Raw genomic sequence first — 18,091 nt, forward strand, 5'->3', positions numbered from 1 at the left:
GTAAGGGGATTGTGCTGCTGTGCAAGACTGCTCATTCTGGACAGCACATTAGGTTAAATTCTGTGATTTTGGTATCTTGCTAATAAAAGGTTTGATGTGAAGAGAATTGTTATTTTTTCATAGTTGTCTGTGATTTCACAGGATTGTGATCTGACAGCCTTCCAGAGAGAAGGTGAGATGTATTCTTTGGAACCACTGTATCTCTAGGATCTCATTGCATGAGATTATTATCTCACACTTAAAAATAAAACCACAGTAATACGGTAGAATGGGATCCTCTTGCTAATGTAGTGTCAATCAATTTTGCTAAGCTTCAGTGCTTGTTTACTCTTCCAGTTGTAAGCTAATACCCAGCAGACTTTGTTACTTGAATTATTGATAAAGCATTTTGTTCCATGTAGGAATGCAAACTCAGTTTTGAATTGCAAAGGTAAGAGAATACCTGGTGCTCATTCTCGAGGTGTTGTTGTGACTATGTAGCTTGGAACTTAATCACAAAATACAATTGCTTTTACTTCAGCTTTGCAAAAAATTATTAATGAATGAGATCATTAAATATTAAATTGACGGAAGCTTTTATTTTGCACCTTACTCAAAAGCGTTTCTGTCCATGGTTTACGACAGCTAGCCATGCTGCAGAGGGAGCAATTACAGTTTTCAAGATAAAAAGTATAACATCTTACAAACTCTGCTTTGTAAATTCAGCCCAAATAGTCCTTTTTTGTTTCAGTACAGAATTGAATTTATCATTGCTGCCAAACAGCAGATAAGAATAAATTTTTATTTTATTTCATCCTGAAAAGGCATAACTCACTGGTTCTGAGTTTAAATCAGTCCTTTATGATGGCATGGTCCCAGTCATCTCATAGCAAAAGCTTTAGGGTCTCCCTTAACATTTTTCAAATGAAGTTCACAGCCAGAGGCCAAGAGTATCCTGGAATATGTCCCAGCTGCAGGCTATGCTGCAGAATTATGCAAAAAGAATAAACATGAGTCTCAAGCTAGAGCTTCTGGAACTGAATTAAAGTGAAATAAAGAGAAATAAAGGAACTGAATTTGTTTAAACATAAAATTCAAATGTAATTACTACAACTATTTTACAATAAGTAGTTCTACTGAAATAATTTTCAAATTTGGCACTTTTTTGTACATGGTCTGTATTTTCTTCACAACATGTATATTTGTCATTTCCAGTCTAAAGGGGGCTATGTGAGATCATGAGAATAAGGTCTTGCAAGGTGTTTCTTTACTGAAGCAGTAGATCAAGGAAAAAAGAAGGATGGTAGAAATCTGTAAAAATGACATTCTTTTTCTAAAATAAACTGAGACCCTTAAACTTGCAGGTGCACTCAGGGATCTGTTCTTGCAGATCTTTCAAGTGCATTCTCTCCCAGTGTGGGACGTGGCAAGGACGATGCGCTGTGTGCCCTGTGCAGCGCCAGCCGTCCGTGCACAGACAGCAGCAGAAGGATTCATTTGCTGGGGGATTAATGCTCCCAGATTGCTGTTGTGAGGCAAGTGACTGCACTGCCCTGGGAAGATGGGTGAGAGCAGAAAGCAGGAGACAGTTTTATGAGGCTCTGGTCACTGTGTGAGATCTGAAATGTCAGAAAATGTGCAGACTGTCCTAGCAGGAGAAGGCAGGCAGCCGTGCTCGTGTTTTACTCAGCCCTTCTTGTTGTAGTCTGAGCTGTTTAGACACCAATTAGATAATGGAGGAAAAGGAGACTTATTTTTCTTCTAAGTGCTAATGCCTAGTGAACTTGTCAGATAGGGCTCTGACTGATGGCACAGGATTCACCCAAATGGGGAATGTGGTTGTGAATTTCAGATGAAGTCATTCCTTATTTGCTTTAGAAGATGTGTTTAAAATTCCAAATGTATTTTTTGGCTTAGACACATGAAAAGTTGTAAAGAATAATCTTTCCACTAAATTCTAATAGCTTCTTAGTGACCACACATACTTTTTTCCTTTTTCTTCAGTTTGCATGTTACCTAAAGCCAGAGTTGATGCACCAGTTACTTAGCAGCTGTCTCTGTGTCAACACAGACCATACTGGCAACCTGTGCTGGAACTTTCCAGAATTCACAGTCAGTAACCTGGGAACAGAATTTGAAGAGGCAAAATCCCTCTGAAATGTGAGTCCTGCAAGGACATCAGCTCTGGTACAAGCCCCACCTCTGTAGCTCAGAAATACCTCTGCCACTGACACAAGACTCCCTTCCTATATAAACTCGCATGCATTTTAGTATGTTTTGCCCTCATAATCATCTTGCCACTTTACATGTAATATTGTGTATTGAATGAGGACCAAAATGATTTTGTGTTGTGGCTGTGTTTTTCCCTGCTTCTGAGATTGTTATCATTGTGGAAGGGCCAAGAAATTAAAATAACTATTTAAAGAAAGTTCTTGTTTAAATACCTTTGTTTTACATTCTGCATTTTTTACATTGAAAAGACATTAGAAAAAAATTAAATCATTGGCTTAATTGTTTTCTCTCTGATTTTGATGTATTTTTATCTTACTGCCATTTTTTCAAAATGTTTACTAGCAAAATCCTCAATTATTTTTTTCAGGCAGACATTGTAGGTAAATATTGACATCATTTAAAATGCTTCACATTAAGGTGAGATATGATCTGAGTTACATTTTTGCCTTTTAGCTTTTTTGAAAGCAAGGAGCCTTGATAAGGGGTAGCAGTAGCCAAGTGGGTTTGTGGTAGGTGATTTCTTGACTTGCTGTGGTTTTCAGTGTCATTCTGTGGTGGATAAGCCTAGGAAGACGGAGGAAGTTATCCCCATAAATCAGTGTGTTCTCACTAGAGGAAGAAATATACTCTTTCCCAGGCTTATGTTGCATAGAGGTAATTGCCTTAAAAGACTCACAAAGTAATTAATAAATCAAATAATTAAAAAAAAATCAAAAAGCCATGTTAACCATGCCTACTTTAATTCTCTCTGGATGGATGTTAAGCATAATATAACTTACCCACTTTAAAAGTACCCTGGAGTCAAGTTTCCTTTCTGTGTCTGTGTAAACAAGCTCTAGATCTGTCTTTACAGATTTTGGTTTCACATGAAGTGAACAAGAGTTTTTTGGGGAGAGAGAGGTCTTGATTTAGATACATGCCTCCAGGGTGCTGCCCTCTCCCTCACCATCTAAAAAGTTAAAAATGTAAAGTTTATGCCATTTAAAGCTGATATTTTCTGAACAGATGGTGAGACTTCAGCCCTGGGTAAACCTGACCCATGTGGAAAATCAAAAATTCAAATGCTGGATCCGAAGCTTACTGGGAAAGTTCACATACACAAAGGAGGACACACATGGAGTTCACCATATTCACCTTATATGACTTACACAAAAGTCTTGGGTGTTCTCAAATTTTAATAGTGAGATGAAGGGAATTTTTTCAGGACCAAGATCTTCCAGCCACCTGGTATTTATATTCTGGCTTTGTAGTAAGCTCTTCCAGAGTGCAAAGTTTATATTTACCTTTACTGCAATAAAGGTTTAATGTTTGTAATGAACTTTCAGGACTGACTCACTGAAACAGCTCACAAAAACACAGAGTGTTTATTTGCTGGCATTTATTGGGAAAAAAAAAGTGTCAAGTAAAATCTGAAAATACAGATTAAAAAGTATCTATTCTCCTCTGTGAGGATTTTTGGTGAGTTTTATTAGTGTTTCTGTTGTTTTGTTTGGAATTTAGGTTGTTTTTTATTTTGGTGGAGTCTGCTTTTGTTTGTTTGGTTTTGTTTGGTTGATTTTGGTTTTGTATCTTTTGTTGTAGGTTTTTTAATCAAAAGAAATGGAGGGATTGGAGATTTGAAGTTTATGCAGAACATATTAGCTCCTTTTCTGTTCGGAACAGATCTTAGCAATAAGAGCAATCTGGGATAGAAGCTACCATGCAGTGGAAGAACAATGTTAGAAAAATGAGCTGCCTCCAGTGGCATGAAGTTCTGATTGAAATTTAGAATTAAGAAGGCGTGGTTTTTTTGAAAAGGGATGGTTTTGTGAAGTCTTAAAATGACATGAGATTTGTGAAAACTTGGAATTACAAATATTTATTGGTTTGGGGCATTACCAGTGCACAAAACATGCAAAACACTAATTGAGCTTGTGGGAATGTTCTAGTTTTTAGTTAATTCTTCAAGAATACAGCAATGAGTGTTTAGGGGTATTTAGTATGTGCATCTGTGAAGAATGTAGCCCAGGAGAAACCATCTGACACACATGGTATTTATAGCCATGACTTGAACATAGTCTATGGAATTTTTAAAATAAATATTTATTTTAAAACTTTACAGCTTTTTTCTTTCTGTTGGCTTTCACTTGGGTGCTGGACTTGAAAAGAACCAAGTGTGCTTTATGCTAATTTTATGCTTATGAACAGTCCTAACAAATTCTATGTGAAACTAAAGCTTACAAAATATGGAAGCATGTGTTATAATACATTAACTTGTGTTGGATGGGGAACTGTGTGAGAAAAATTGAACAATGGCCCCATATTTAGACCTTTAGTCTCAGACTTAAGGAATGCTGGTTGAAGATTTTTCTTTGTTCAACATTTATTGTGTGGTTTCAATCTAACTATATTCAGGATTGTCTAAGCAGCTATTTTATCTAAATTAATCACACGTACGTCCCTCTTCAGATGAGAGGTAGGTATTGCCAGGTATTTTTGTAGAGGAAACATGGATAACTAGTTCAGACAAGATATCTAATGTTTTGGTAGGTGGAGTTAGATACCTCATCATGATATCTTCTGCCTCATTGATTCTAGCTATGGAGGATGTGTAGACGAACGAAGCCTTAGAACACGTCCTCTCTTTCATGTTCCTTGTGTTCAGAAGTGTTCACAGGTGAGATGCTGGGACAACCTGTACAGTGCACATGTAAATCCAATGCACTGAGCCTTGTCTGGCTTCTCCTCACCTTCTCACTAAAGCCATGGGATGCAACAGTATCACGTTTCTTGCACAGAAATCCCAGGGAGATGTGATTTAAAGGTTAATCTCAGGCTGACTTTCTAGTCTGAAAGATGTTTCTGGGACAAGCCAGGTCAAGTATGTCTAGAGGCTTTAATTTTGCATTAATTGTTCTCTGAAGAGTAAATAGTCTTCTGTGTTCCTTTGCAAAGATTCGGTGAGGATTAGTGCATTTAACATTGTCCCACGACACACACCTTGCCTGGGTTTGGGTGCATGATGAGACACTCCTTTCCAGTTGTATCCTGTTATTTTCCTAGGAGTCTGCAGGTGATGAAATGGCAACATAGATGTAGATCTGACTCCAGGACAGGTTGGGATATGGACCAAAGCATTTGTAAGAGTTCCTTGTCAGCAGCTTAGCTGCAGCTTTAATTACTATGATGATTTGCCATATATATCACAAGTTTCAGCAAAACTAAAGATGAACAACCTGTATATTTTTCTGGCTTTTATTTATTACTACAGTGCTTGGCTGTAAAACAAACTGGAGAAGTCAAAATATGTGGTCTCAGATGAACTGTGTTTCCTAAATAAAATGCACTGCCGTCTGTAGTACAGGCCATTCCCATGACCTTCTGATTACTAAATAATTAATAAAATTGCAGCAACCTATCATTAACTTCTATAAAATACCATTGCAGCAGCTTTGACACAATGAGCTTTGGCCTGTGTAACAGTGTTGGCTGAATTCTCTAACCTGAATTCTAAAATAAGAATCATGAAAGTCCAGGAGCTCTGTATATGGTAACAATGTACAGCACTCTTCCAGAAAGGAATCAAGGCAAACCAAATAGCTGCCATTCAAAGTAAATCTTGCTGATTTTGGACAAAAGCCACAGTGAGTTTGGATTGCTTGTTATTTTTTTTTAAGGAAGTTTTAGAAAAATACATTAATATGCACAGTATAAATCCAACCCCACAGGTCACAGAAAGTTTGCAATTTGCATTTGTTTTAGGAATAGTTGTTAAAGATGGGAGAGGAGGATGGGTAGGAAGTGTCAGTAGGAGAAACAGTGCTGTAGTGCTAATGAGCAGATGCTCTGCTGTGTATTGAGAGACCTCCTTGCTATTAAAAAATAGTTGTAGGTAGGAGGAGATCATTCAGCTGTCTGTGTGCTGTCAGTTGTACCTTGACCAGCTTTTTGTATGTCAAATGCATTTTGACTGAAGGAAGAAAAGAGTTTTAGCAGCAATGATTTCTGCAGTGAGAAAGTGAGACCAGGGTGCAAAGGGAACTCCAGAACTTCTCTGTGAGGAGAAGGCAGATGTCATTCATGTCTGCTAATGGTTTCTTCCCAAAGTCCTGGCCGGTCTGTGCCTAGGGGAAGATTAATATTTCCCGGAGGAGGGCAGAGGGGCAGTTCCAACTGTGAGTTGTAGGGGAAAACAGAGTAGCCAATATTGGATTTCCTAGTCCCCTATCAAAGAGTTCAAAGAGAAGAAATAAGGATCAAGAATCAGGAGTAGAGATTCTTCTGTGGCTGGCTTACTCCCTTCAAGTGTGGTCAGGGCCATGTGCAGGGGCAGGGCACTGGAGGGGTCAGCATGCTCAATTCACCCAGAGCATGTCTGAAGCAAATATGTACCCTGTGGAGCAGGAAAAAATGAGCATATTCCTCAATTATTGTATTAAACTCCCAAGTTCTTATGTAATCCTGTCATTTTTATTAGAGAATCACTTCAAGGTTTAGGCAGAAGGTGCATTTTGTAGGGCCAGAATAAGTAAGAGTAGCTCAGTTGCTGCAGGCATTGTTTGATCCAACATACACACCTTTCCCCTCCCTTTTCCCCACCTTTCTACCCTTCTTTTTTCTTCTCCAGGTTAGGGGCTTATAGCATAATTAGAATTGAATTATTTATGACGTCTCATTAAAATTGGTGGCTTGCAGATTAATCAAAGTCAGGAGACATATGATATGAAACTGCCTTTTCCTCTGCTGCTTTCACTCATAGTGGCTGGAGGGAAGCCTACATAAAAGCATTCCTGGTTCTTTGACAAAAAAATTGAATGCTGTGCAATATTACCTTGTGTGATTGTAAATATCCATCTGAGTGTTGGGGGAAAATTGAAAATATGGGGAGATTAACCAAGAAAAGGGAGGAGAAAAAGGGAAGGGATAGGTCATGACTCAGATTAGGAAAACAGAAAATGTAATTTCTCTGCCAAACAGAGGAGTTTATGAGCTTAATGAAATTTAAAATCAGTGGGAGCTCATTGAATAGCAGTAAGACATATAGTATCCTACTTATGTTATGAGGAATATGTCTAAAAATAACATAGGAGGCCTTTATTTATTTCCTGCTCTAATACTCAGGGCATATCTCTAAGTAGATAAGATCTATTGCTCTAATAAATGCGATTCAAAGCAAAACAAGTTTAGTCTTTTAACTGCTCTCCTATTTTTGTCTTTATAAAAGTTACTTATCCAAAGGTGTTCTGAGAACAATACATTGATGCCATTGAAATAGTCTGTTTAATGCTGGCTTCCTGCTTGTTTCTGGGTGCAATTTGGCTGTTGCTGTTAGTCTTTCTGAAGATTGTTCTTTAAAGTGTAAGAAATCATGGGGTTTTTGCCACAATTGCTGGTGAATTTGGGTAATTTAAATTAGTGAAGCTAAGTGGTCCCTACCTATTGTTAGAGGTGCTTTAGGCCTTACACGCACCTCTTGGTGCTTGTAGCTTTACTGGATTTGGGTATGGTGAAAGGATGAAAAGAGAGCAAGAATATTTTTTTTCCTTATTTCTGGAGTAAATATCTTTCCATACTTTTGTTTTTGTTTAATTTTTTGTGCATTTTCATACTCTGACCCCGTTGAAGGAGGGTTAATAATAACAACAGCAACAACAACAACAATAATAATAATAACAACAAAACCAACAAATATAAAAAGGCATAGGGAGGAGCTGAGGTCCTTTCCATGAGGTACTCCCTCTTGTTCAGTTTGTACATAGTAAGTTTGGTCCTGGCAAACAATTACAGTCTATCTCCTATGGAAACAAAGTCCCCTGCTATGGTGTTTGGACTCAGTGTGAAAATGGAACATATATGATATCATCTAGAAGGGATGTAATTAAATGAATAGCTTGTTTCAGTGCTTGTAGTTCAGGCTTCCTTCATTCCTCTTTAAATGTGCATGGATCCATATGCATGTGTAGGCTGGCCTGAAGGTAAAGAAACTGCCCCTATTTATTTAATATTTTTTTAAATTCCTCATTGTGCTATGATTGATACAAGCTGTAAACCTCTAAAATCCATTTCAAATGCACTTATGTCACTATACTGCAGAAGCATGTCAATATACATGAAGAAACTCCAGTGCAGGACTTTAAACCCATGCTAGCTGAGAGGTAGTATTATTTTGTACAGAATAGAGATCTATCATCACATTAATACAAATTGTTTAAATTCAAGATTAGGATGCACAAGAGAAATAATTTCTGATGGTCTTTTCTTGCATGCTCATGGTTTGCAATGATTTACTGTGAATGCTTCCATGGTAATTAGTGTTTTAGTCTATGTTAATGAATAATTGCTACAATGAACTAAAAGGTCACTTCCTGCTCAGGTGGTGTAGTACTCATTTTCATCAGTGAGATGTTCCCATAGTATTCACAAGCTGTCACTATTTACAGCTAATCAACATTTTCGAGTCTTTATGATCTTTGGGTGTCTCACATGCAACAACAACATTGAAAGAAGTTGATTTTCCAAAAGAGTTGAAGAATCCTATTGACAGCCAGATATCTGCACAAGGTGTACCACTTTGTTATCCCTAAACCAGGGTTCTGTGAATAACCACTTTAAAATGCAAGACGAAATAAACTAACTAGAGCCTCTTCTATTTACATGCTATTTGGCAAGCACAGCTCAGACCACAGTTATCTTCTGGGGTCACTAATATCTGTTAAATGTATTAACATTGTGTAAATATAATAATGTTATTTCTGTCTGTAAAGATACTGGGCCACATTACAGGTATGCAGGGTGTTTGTTTTGCCCCTTTCTTGATAGGTTTTTTCCCAAGATTTTGTATATGTGTTCTTGAAAGGACATACTGTATGTTACTTTATCCTAGAAAAAATGAAGTAAAACAAATTGTAGTCCCTTTTTCTAGTTTAATAGTGAAAAAAGATGTAAAGACATTGTTACAGAAGGAAAAGATACAGTGAAAATAAGAAGGGGAAAAAGTACAAGGAGAACCAGTAGGATATTCTAGGAATTGTTTGGTAATTTGGGGATGGCTGTTAAAAATGTTTTGTGGGTCTTTTTTTGAACAAAAATTGATATATATTTAGAATATTTGTTGTGTCTTTATTCTAGTGCCCTTCTGGTTTTAGTACTGAGCTGTGTAAAATATCTTGTCCAACCTAGCAAGCTTTAAATATGTCACTCCAGCTTGTAAGCAAAGTAATAAATTTATACATGTTAGAAAAGGCTTTCTAGCATTTATTTGTGAGCTAGTTCATCCTTTCCAGGCTTTGTGCCAGAACTGTGCCTTTAACAAGTGGATGACAAGTAGTGGATATTAGGAAGGTTGCATAGTGCTGCTTAATGAGATGCAGGCCCTGGAGTCCTCAGGGACAGCCCCAGCATGAATTGCATTGCTCTTTCAGAGATTGGGATATGGCCTACAATGTATTTTGCCATATCTCTCCTAGTTATGTACTGATTTTCCATGTGAGACAAAACCAGCTGCTTCTTTGCCCTGTGTTTCATGCTCAGAATAACATTTTTTTTAATAGAAAGCTTAGCAGTTTACAAATGAAAGTGCACTTACTGAATATGAAACAAGAGGAATTTGTTACTTTAGTGCTGTGTAAATGGAAGGACTTGAACATCTGTAGTACTTATTTCTATTTTTCTGGTCTAGCAATAGTATATAATTCAAGAATTCTTATCCTCATTACAGATAATGCCAACATTTCTGTGTTATACTCATATTTTTAAATTATTCCTACAATCTGTCAAATCCATTTAGGTACATCCCACATTTGCTTTTATTTATCTGCAAAGTGCAGCCTCCTTATTCATTACAGTTTGTCTGCCAGCATGGATGGAAACCATCCCAAGACATATATGAATTTAAATGGCACCAGAATAGCTGTCACTAGATATGTGTTTTTAGTGTCAAGGCTATGGTAATGTATATCATTAGTTGTTAAACATAGTCTGCTGTTGGCTCTCTGCCAGAGCTCTCTTGTGTGCAATGCCAAGCCTTGCTGGGAGCCTACCATCTTCTCTAGCTCAGTTGCATATTTTCTCAGTTGTAGCTGCAGAAAAGAGACACCAAATATAGTGATACAGAATAACTTCTGAACCATGGAAATGCTGTATTCCATTGTGACATGGGAACCAGACTCATTTTAGGCCGCTTTGTTTTTGTCTTCTTTTTGTCTTCATTTGTCCTTACTCACCCTCCTCAGTGAGTAAATGGGAGTAAAACCATCCCTGAGTATTTTTCTCAGGACATTGCTGATTGTGAATGTCTGTGGTGGCTTCTTCGCAGAATGACCAGGTTGGAAGACACCTTAAAGATCATCGAGTCCAACCCATTCCCTAACACCTCAACTAAACCATGGCATGGAGTGCCACATCCAGTCTTTTTTAAACCCATCCAGGGATGGTGACTCCATCACCTCCCTGGGCAGACCGTTCCAGAACTTTATTACCCTTTCTGTAAAAAACTTTTTCCTAATATCCAGCCTATATTTCCCTTGACACAGCTTGAGACTGTGTCCTCTCATTCTGTCAGCTGCTGCCTGGTGAAAGAGACCAACCCCCACCTGACTGCAACCACCTTTCAGGGAGTTGCAGAGTGTTCTTGACAGCTCCCATAATTGCAGCAGGATTATGCTATGGCAATACAGGGAAGCGAGGAAAGTTATGCCACAGGTAAGTATCCCTTGATGTGGGGCATGTCCTATGAGATGAGGGGATCGCAAAGTCTCTGTCACCTTGCTCTGTGTTACTTGTGCACCTTGCTGCTCCATCCAGCTCTGACACATGTACAGGATAAAGGAGATCACTGAGTGCTCTTCCCACCTTTGCTGCAGAGAATGAGTAACCAGATGCAAAGAAAAGCCATTTCATGAAAAATGTTGGCATAATTTTTTCCCTTAATGGTAGGACTTAGGAAATAGGACTAGATAGTGGTTAATTTCCAGTTTTCTTCCCATTTTGTGGGACATCTTCGTGCTTTTTCTTACTATGGGTGAGGTTACAACCTGATTCTTTCTGGACTACCAGTGCTGCCTAGCCTGAAGTTGAAGACTTTAAAAACTTCAACATTGTTTCCACATGTGAGCATCTAGTGATGGACGTAGTGAGAGCTCGTAGTTCCATAATGCCCTTTGGTTTCTAATGTTTGAGTATTCTGTCATTCCTGGAACTTAAACTTGTATGTATGTATCTGTATGTGTGTGTATGTGTTTATATGTGTAAATATTCAGACACAAACACACACACACAAATATATATACTTGTGTGTGTATATATATATACATAAATATACATGTATACATATATTTACACATATGTATTGACACATGCACACACATGTATTTGTGGCTGCTACAAAACAAAATTAAATTAACTAGAAAGTAATCTAAAATTAATCAGAAGCACATTACATGCAGGCAGAGATGAGACACTTTGGTCTGTTTAGCATCAGTAAAAGACACTGATAGGGGATGTTATATATACTAAATATACCATTTTCGCTGACTTTCCTTATTCTGTTTCATGAAATATTTTACCTTATAAACTCTCACTTTTTTTGAGTGCTCTGTAATTCGATTTAAATAAAAAATACTATAAAAGTGAGCCAACCTTTTTTTTTAATGCATTTTATGAGTTTGTCGTGTTTTCACTGCAGTCATGATGTAAGATAAAAGAATGGAATGCAGCAAGAAAGAATGAAAATTTTATTCACAAAGACAAGGATTTAACAAGAAAAAAATGAGTGAAAGAACAAAATATTTTTGTAGGATGGTTTACTTTACTCTTTTGAATCTCTGATTGAAAATATTAGAGAAATCAAGAAAATTTACATAATCTGGTATAAGCCACAAAAAGGGAAAAGGCAGTTTAGTAGCAAGTTACAGTCTGAGTGGTGTTACAGGTGAGTACAGAAGGGAAATAGGATTGTAGGGAGGGGTGAGCTTATTGGAATAACACCTAATAATGCTGGAATAAAAACCAAATTTTATTTGTCACATAGGAGTACATTTAATTCACTTACAGACAAATGATTATCCTTATCTCCTTCTGTTTCTGTAGAATTATTTGTGTCAGACCCTGACATCAGAGCAGACAGAAAATAAAAAGAATAATTGCTAGTTTGCATAAGTAAAATTTACTTGGTTATTTCTTAATAACTCTTTTTAATTATAGGTTGCCTTTATCATATGGTTTGCTTAGGGATCCCAAAAATATTCCTGTATTTTTCATGCTGTTACTAGTTTTAATAATGATTGATTTTCAATTGTAAATTAGACTATATTGCTTGTGGGGTTGGTTTTGTTAGTTTTTGTTGTGGTTTTTGAGGTTTTTTTCCCTTTAAAAAAGAACCATATTTTTTCTGAGGGTATGTTGGACATTTATTCTGGAAAATTGAAAGGAGATGTAGATGCTGTAAATTCTGTAGCTGTCACAATTGAAGTGTGCAAGGCTACTGTCTAATGGCATTAGAACTTTCATTAGTAATCACTACAAAATGACCATCGATTGTCTGGTGACCAGGGAGAACTTATTATAAAAATAATCTCTGAAGCAGCTAAAAATAAAGCTTGACAGATTTCATAGGTTAGTTTTAATTTACAAGTTGAAATTGAAATAAATGTTTTCTGATGTTATGAATAGAAAAAAAATATTTTAGTACAAAATTGCATAAAACTCAGTAAGCTCAGATTTTGGTTCTAGACTGAAGCTTAAAACAACTCCAAGAAGGTAGCACAGGTGTCTTTTTGGGGATAGGCCTGTTGTTGATGCAGATTTTATTGGGCTGCCCCACAGCAGTTATTTTCTCCAGACTCAGTAGTTTTGCTGCTTTGGTTCATCCTTAATTTAATTTATATTGATCAAAAAAAGTATTTTGTTTTTAAGAGAAAATGTTGAGCTCATCACAAACTATTCCACTGTGCCACTGCAGCAGTCGTGCTGAATGCTGGTGGGATGATGTCCTTCAGGGAAAGCCTTTCCATGTGGTCCCTGAGAGTGTGCACAGGAAGGACAGGGGTGCAGTACAGAGATGAAAACAAGGCTGGAGTCAGAGGTGGCCCTTCTAACTGAGCTACCAAAGAAGGGATTAATGAAAGTGAGCTGCTTCAGGATGGTAAGAACAGCACGGTGGTTCTGTAGGAGAAGAGAGGGAGTGGCCTTGAGGTTATGAAGCCCAGTTGCAAACATCTCTCCCTGCTTTTGCCTCTCTGGGTGCTCAGTACTTCCCACGCGGCAGCCAGTGCTCAGAAGATTCAAGTGATCAATGTCCCTGCACCCTCAGTGGTAGTGCAAAGGTTAAAAAAAGGTTGTTAATGCAAAATTACAGAAAACTTTGTGTGTATTTGTTGCCCCTCACAAGATTTGAGAACCCCTCACTCTTCCAGAAGTTTCCTATTTGATTTTGGGCAAACCCTTTTAATTTGCTCTATTTTTGGAATTTTGTAAGCTTGAAGAATAATATTATTTTCCTGCCTCCTGGGACAGGTTAGTGGGGCATTGCTGCTGAATACTCCATGTCAATACTTACACAGGAATGACCAATATCTTTTGGAATTAGGCCAAGGTCTTAATTCCATTTTAATTTGGTGCAACGAGTTCCAACTGCTAATTACATGTTGAGTGAAAATATATTATGCATCAGAGGTATCCACTGGGGGAAGTTGTGAAATGACACACTTAGGTTTGCATTTTAGGGCTTTTGGGTATTTGCCTGTGGCGCCTTAGTTTTGCAGTGACATCTGTTTTGCCGTGTTTTGTTTTCAGATTATTTAATATTTTTTGAAGCCTTGTGATATTGCCGAATGAAAAGAGGAAAGTGACATGCTATTGCCTCTCACTAAGAATTTCATATTTTCATGGAGATATTTTTTCCAGGATTTTTTTTTGTTTGTTTCCCAAGGTTTTCCCACACTACCTGAAGGCATCTGAATCTTGTATATAGAGAATTCACCATGATTTTGCTAAGGAGTTTGACATTCATGAACTGTTTCATCTCCTTCAATGTAATCAGCATCCATTAGTGCCGTGGACATGGACATCCAGAGGGTGTGCATCACAGAAGCACAGAATGGTTGAGACTGGAAGTGATCTCTGGAGATTGTCTGGCCCACCTCCCTGATCCATCTAGAGCCAGCTGACTAGAGCCCTGGTCAGATGTTTTCTGAATATTTCCAACAATGGAGGCTGGCATGGATGGTTATTTTCAACAATCAAACAAAAGCAAGTTGTGAAAGGCTTTTGAGGAGGTTCCCTGTCTCTTGTTTGGCTGGATAATAAAACAAAAATGCGTGGGATGCTTTGTGGTCCAGAGCTTTGTCTTCTCACCTTTATGTTTAATGTAGTTCTTAGGATAAAAATGGGTTCTAGTTTTGCTGCTTGGGCCCCACGTCTCCTGGATGTGTGCCTGGGACTGTTCCCATACACAAGAGGAGGACTAGAAAGGGCTTTCATTTGAGGTAGACCTTAGCAGGATGGGGCAGTCATGGGACGTGTGGGTTTGTCCTTCTAAGGGCTGCTGAGCAAGCTGGATCCCAAAAGAGCAGGGAGGCAAACTCTCAGTGCAGGCAAACACAGTTTATCCAGGTAAAGTGTTCAGATTTCTAGAGATGACAGTGCAGCCAATGCAACAAGGAGATTTTGTTGCATAGGGTGGATATTCCTTCAAGAGTTCTTTGGTTGCCTGTCTCTTTCTGTCTCTGTGTGAAATGACTTCTGGCAGAAATGTTGGGTAGGCCAGATCCCCTGTCCCATCCTCATAGTTCAGATTTACAAAGTTACAATGAAGCAGAACCTGGGTGGATTGGGTTTCATCCAGGAGCTTTATATGGATTTATAGATATATGATAAGAGCCAAAATCTTCCAAGTTTAAAGTAAAGAAATAAACTTTAAAAATCCCCACTTTCTTATTTCTTACACTACTTTTTGCTGAGTGCAGCTGATTTAGCTATAACACATAAATAATAAACCATTTATCAGGAAAAGCTTCTTTTCTAAGCAAAAAAGAAAACAGAGAAAGAAGATTTGTGCTCTTTGATTTTTATTTTAATTTGTCAGGGAAAGGATGAATGACATGACATAAACAGCTTTAAATGGATCAAAGCAAAACATAGATTACATTTTCATCACTCAACAATTGTTTTGCTGCACTTCATATCTTCTGTGATACATGCACATCAGTTTACATCATAAATTCTGTGGGGTGTGTGGCTCCCATCATCTCTGTTGATACATGTTCTTAAATAAATCAAATTACTTTGTCAGCTTGGTATAGTCACTGAAGGAGCAGAAAAATAAAGATCCGTTTTTCCTGGAGGAGGAGAGGGAGGAAACTGTAGAGTTGACTGTCACCTAACTCTATGTCTATAGCCTATGTCCTTGTTAAATTTGATATGAAATCAAGATCTTTATTTGTATATTTAAGTCACAATTTTTCCAAAGCTTTAAGGTTCTGTGAATGAAAATTGAAGAAAGTTTCAGAACCTGAAATGCATTTTGTATATTTGATGTTAAAAGTCAAAATAAAGTAGAATGAAACATTTATAAAGCAAAGCAAATGAAGTAAAGTTTATAAAGTAAAAGAAGGCAGGACAAGTGAAGTGAATAAATTTCATATTTCCCTATTTTCACTAGAACAAAACCACTACTTACAAAAAAATCCCACCCCCCCAAAAAAAACCCCCTGGAAACGGAAACACAACCAACAAACAAGAAAGCCCAAAACCCAATCATTTTTTATCAACTATGTCTTTTTTTTCCACTGGGAAGTATATTGGTCAAAGTTCTCCCCATCTTCACCATTCACTCAAAGCTGCTGAAGTGGCAAAAAGAAATTCTCTGCAAAGAATTTCAGTTAAGGACTTGCACTTTTCTTCTACCAGATATAAAATTAAATTGAAATAGATTCTCAAAATTCAAAATAATTTAAAAAATCTCAAGTTTTACATTGAATTGTGGTTTCACAGACATGTTATTTGACTTAAAAGCTTGAGATTTTATTCTTTCATTCCAGGGAGTATTTCAGTATGATGTTGGTTGCCAACCTTCCAATATTAAGCATATTTACTTCTAAAAAGAAGTCAAAATACTTACTAAAATGGCTGAAGAGAAAAAGGTATGGCATCCAATAAATTATCGTATAGTAATAACATTTTTATTGGAATTTATTGTGTTTATGGTGTTAACTTCTGCTGCAGCTAACAGTGTCACTACTAGTTTTTGAAAATAAATTAATAATTGGAGGCTAAAAAAACTTTTTGGGCATGTAGTACATTTTCTAGATTTCAAAATGTTAAGGGAAAAACCCAGTAATCAGCTAAAATAATTTTATGGAATTATTATATTTTAAAATTATTATTTATTTTTAGTTTATTTTTTGCTAGGATTCTTTTATGACTTTTATTGAAAGCCTGATTGAAAAGGTGCAATTACCTTAAATTTTATTACTGAGAAGGTTTGAAATACTCTTCTGTCCTAGGAAAGACTAATATTTCACTGAAAGAAAAAAAACTACAGCAAGAGCTAAAATGTCTCTGATTTAGAATTTAACTAGAGAGGAACAATTTGACATTGGAGAAACATATCTAAAATGTACTAACAGCAAGAGCTTGGCAGAACTAGAGGTGTCTCCTCTTGAAACAGCTTTTAAAAGTTCTCAGTGAAAGATGGCTAGCTACATTTCAGGCTTATTTAAAAGTATTATGGGGTCTCCAAGGTCTGGCATGTTCATTCTTTCAATTGTATGAGGCCTAAGTGCAGTAACTGTTAAAGGTGTTTAACTTTTATAGTTTTGTTTAGCCTTTGAAAGCTCAGTACTAGTAGAAATATTTGTATAGAATCTGTCAAACTAGAAATTAAAGCCTTTTTCCTTCTCACTACATCATTTGATTTAAGCCTTGAAGTCTTGGCAGTTCAAATGCTGCAGCAGCCTGCAGAGGAACTGAGAAATGAAAGGACCTGCAAGCAGACTCAGGTAGTTTCATCCCTGAGCACTGACTTCCAGAGTAGATGAACAGAAAAAAAAAAAAGATTCCACCTGACAATTGGACCCATCATACACATAGAAAGTCAGAGTTTTTCAGATTTAAATACAGCAGTTTTAACTTCACTGTCCAGTTTTACATTTGAGAATAAATAGCTTCCAACCAATTTAATTTGAGGGAAGCGTTATGTGGACACATCTAGAGTTCAGAGAAAAACTGACAGCCAGAAGTGACCTATCTGAAATTAATTAGTACTCTCATTCAGTCTCACAGCAGACACATGTCCATCAACAAAAATTTTGCCAGATCCAATTATCACTAATTGGCAGTTAATCTGACAGGGAAATACAAGACTAAGTATGTAGGGGACAACCCTGCACATATTGACAGAGGACAAAAATAATAAAGCTAGTAGAAATGAGACAGGAGAGTATATAAATGTATTTCTATATTGGCTCCAAGCAATTAGTTATGGGTCTGATGGGGTGAAATAAGGGTTACTGTGCTACTAAAAGACCAGGCCAAAAATTGATGTGCAAGAAAATTGAAGACCTTGAGCACTGAAGCTAAGTGTGAACTTCCTTGGAAATGGATTAGCAAAAGGAATTCACTTTATTTGTCACTTAAAGTGTCCTTTAGTGATACGGTTTGTAAACTTCAAAAAGAGATGCAGTTCCCTTGGTTTGTACAGGGAGATTATAGACTTTTTGAGAGGAGATAAGAATTACCTTTTTCCCCCTCCTTCAAGAAATCTATTCCTTTTTCTATTTAGCAAAAGAAGCCACAAAATAATTGCAAATGGGCTGGACGGTGGCTTTGCACTGAGATAGATCTCCTTTCATTGTATAAGAAATGAATGTCTCTGTGTAACAAAGAGCATGGATGATGTTTTGTA

General features: G+C 37.1%; 1 protein-coding gene and 1 long non-coding RNA gene across 3 annotated transcripts in view; both read left to right on the forward strand.

Moving 5' to 3' along the window:
* LOC120509308 overlaps positions 1-14,501 on the forward strand; it is a 29,640-nt gene extending 15,139 nt beyond the window's left edge. Inside the window, exon 3 of the long non-coding RNA XR_005629230.1 lies at positions 14,117-14,501. This is a non-coding gene — a long non-coding RNA (uncharacterized LOC120509308). The remainder of the gene's footprint in view (positions 1-14,116) is intronic.
* CACNA2D1 (calcium voltage-gated channel auxiliary subunit alpha2delta 1) overlaps positions 1-18,091 on the forward strand; it is a 368,301-nt gene that overhangs the window by 95,509 nt on the left and 254,701 nt on the right. The gene's annotated exons all lie outside the window — the stretch shown is intronic.

Source organism: Passer montanus, unplaced genomic scaffold (genome assembly GCF_014805655.1).
Source record: "Passer montanus isolate IOZ18808 unplaced genomic scaffold, ASM1480565v1 scaffold50, whole genome shotgun sequence".
Taxonomy (NCBI): domain Eukaryota; kingdom Metazoa; phylum Chordata; class Aves; order Passeriformes; family Passeridae; genus Passer; species Passer montanus.